Here is a 3,048-nt window from a genome sequence, read left to right as displayed (position 1 = left end):
TCACTTTCTGGTTCTCAGCCAAGTTGCAGACAGTTGAGAAATATCGGTAAGTCGGATGTCACCATGAACAGATACATACACACATAAACAGAAATCATTATGAAGAAAATTACAGGTTTCTAGTCACAACACAATTTCCAGTTACAAGGTATTTTTAATATTTACAAATGAAACCATTATCCAAAAGCTGCCTTTTCCTCTCTATTACAAGATTGCTTCCCAAGGGACTGCATTTCTGTTCCCAGAGGACACCAGTTTTCATTAAAACCTTGAAGGAAGCAATGGATGCCATCGCCCCAGTCTCCATTTACTAGGTCCCGATCTCCATTCTATTTATTCAAGACTACTGCAGCTCCTTCAAAAAATCAGAAACATCAACCCAAATATCCTCATTATTTCTGTTTCTACACAAGAGCAACATATTGACTTTGCCAAAACAATTAAACTTAAGCCGTGAGTCACCAGCCAAACAATTCCCTTGGTGACTTCATCCAAGCCTTCCTCCTGCCAGCTGTCCCTCCTGCATCTGTCAAGTCCTGGGCAGGGGAAGGGCTGCAAACAAGACAGATTAAATTCTGTGATACGTCTTCATTCTTGTTACCTTAGAATTTGTGGAAACCTTCTAAACACAAATTGATTCCAAATCAAGTTTTGAATATCAGAGTCAGGGAAATGAACTATTGATTTGCCCTCGGCTCTGCAGAACTCAATCAAAATGTCCTCATTTTCTGCTGTTTTTTTCCTTTTGCCTGTGGAAGGAATACTTCGGGCAAGAACCAATTCAAAGGCTGGTAGATGATGTTTGAGAAATAGTGGCTTTCCTTGTCCCTGTCATTCTCAGGTGTCGATGCACATATGGTGGCATTTTAACTTTTACAATGATTTTTTCTCCTTATTTTCTTTTACCTACTCACCAGGCCCTAACTCTCTCCTACGGAAAAATCCTAAAGATACTAAAACCACAGGAGATTTTCTTTTTAATATGCCCCATCAAGAACTATGATTTACACTATGCTGAGTGAAATCCATTGCAGTTGTCCTGCCTTCAAGTTTCTAGAATTTAATACAAACTTAAATATCTTATTGGATTAATGCATCCATTCAATGTTCTGCTGTTACTGTGATCATGTACTCAGACAAAAAAAAAATTTTTCAAAGGAATTATTACTATAAATAGGCTGCTTTGTGACAGAGCCAGTTCTGCTCCATAATAGAAAACATTTCAACAAAAACATTTTCATCAAACTGGTTGATTTTTAAAGAACTTTTCCAGATTAAAGTCAGCTTGACAGACTGGACTGCTTGGCAGTTGGACAAATTTAGCCAGGCTGCTAGACACATTTCTCAAACTTTTTCTAATTTCCTGTTACATAAGTAGTATAGAGTAAACGTCAAGATAGAAGAGAGGAAAAATAATAGAGCATTCTTATAAATATCTACCTCATATACACATTGCAATCTACATTCTGGGATACAGAAGGCACATTTGCTCAACTTGTTTAGTTAACAAAGCAAAACAAAATCTTCATATGTTAAAACTTGATCAATGATTAGCTGCAAAGCTTTCAAACCCAAACCAGCAAAAAAGAAAAAACAAAAATTACTGGCTGATACTTGGTTACAGGAAGAGGAGAGCCTCATGCACAACTACAACCAGGGCCTCTAACACTGTCAAGGAGCTCTCTCCCTTTCTCTCATCCTTTCTCCTCTCTGCTTCTCTCTGCGGGCTGGCTTCATTCTTGCAGATCACCTTTATCTACCTAAGGCTACAACTAGAGCCACTTCTAAGTCATATTTTCTCAGCATCAAGACAAGAAAGTAAAGAAACTCTTCTCCCCTGCTACCAGCTTCTGTTCTTTAAAAATGGCAAGGAACGAGTCTACTGGGTCTAGTTTAGGACATATGCCCCTTCTCAGAGCAATCATTGTTGCCAAAGAATATGGTAGTCTAATCGGCTCGCCTGTGCCAACGTCACACCCAGCAACAATCACAACACCAGCGAGTCGAGGTCGAAGTTTAAAGTGCAACTCCCTTTTGCATCCTATATTAGACCAGCAGTTTCCCAAAACAGTCTCAGAGGGAAGGGAGCAAGCTTAGCAAACAAACAATAAATGCTCACCCGAGGTATGTGGCAATCACAACTCTACAGTTTCTACCAGGTAAGATTTTGCCCTGCTTTGACATTTAAGATACCAGAGAGCAACTTAAATTCCTTTATATCAAAGATGTTGTTTCTCTAACATAAAATTATAATTGTGTGACTTGTTAGCAATGATTCAACATGAAAAGAAATAATTTTATGGTGACATTAAGTGAACATATTTTCTCCATTTCTAGTATTCTCTGATATTCAAGTACTAGGTCTTTCTGGACATAAAACAAAACATTGAAGTATCTTGTCTCTCTCTCTCTCTCTCTCTCTCTCTCCACTTACAATAGGCTACATTAATAATTTTAGAGAGCCATGAATGATCTTTCCACATAATAATAAATGTTCTAGAATTGTTCTAATTCAGCAATATCAGCAGTGTCTAAAAGCTAAGTGAAAATACCATAAACATGTTCTGAGTGGAAATGGCCATTTCCTTCCTCATGTACGCATAACTGTGCAATCCTAGGGGCCAACTGAAAGGTGGCTTTTCCACTCAGTGTTGGGTACCACAGTCAGATGACCAAAGGAGCTGGAGGCTAGCCCAGCATCCCCCTTAACAGTGCTGCTGTCACTACTCAGGATCACTGTTTCCTTGCCTGTAAAACTGATAGGACTGGCCAGGTGCGGTGGCTCACACCTATAATCCCAACACTTTGGGAGGCCGAGCTGGGCGGATCACTTGAGGCTAGGAGTTTGAGACCAATCTGATCATCACGGTGAAACTCTATCTTTACTAAAACTACAAAAATTAGCCGGGCATGGTGGTGTGCGCCTGTAATCCCAGCTACTAGGGAGGCTGAGGCACAAGAATTGCTTGAACCTGGGAGGCAGAGGTTGCAGTGAGCCAAGATCGTGCCACTGCATTCCAGCCTGGGTGACAGAGTAAGACTCTGTCT

The sequence above is a fragment of the Mandrillus leucophaeus genome, unplaced genomic scaffold, assembly GCF_000951045.1.
Source record: "Mandrillus leucophaeus isolate KB7577 unplaced genomic scaffold, Mleu.le_1.0 Scaffold40, whole genome shotgun sequence".
NCBI lineage: Eukaryota > Metazoa > Chordata > Mammalia > Primates > Cercopithecidae > Mandrillus > Mandrillus leucophaeus.
This window is presented reverse-complemented; position numbering follows the sequence as displayed.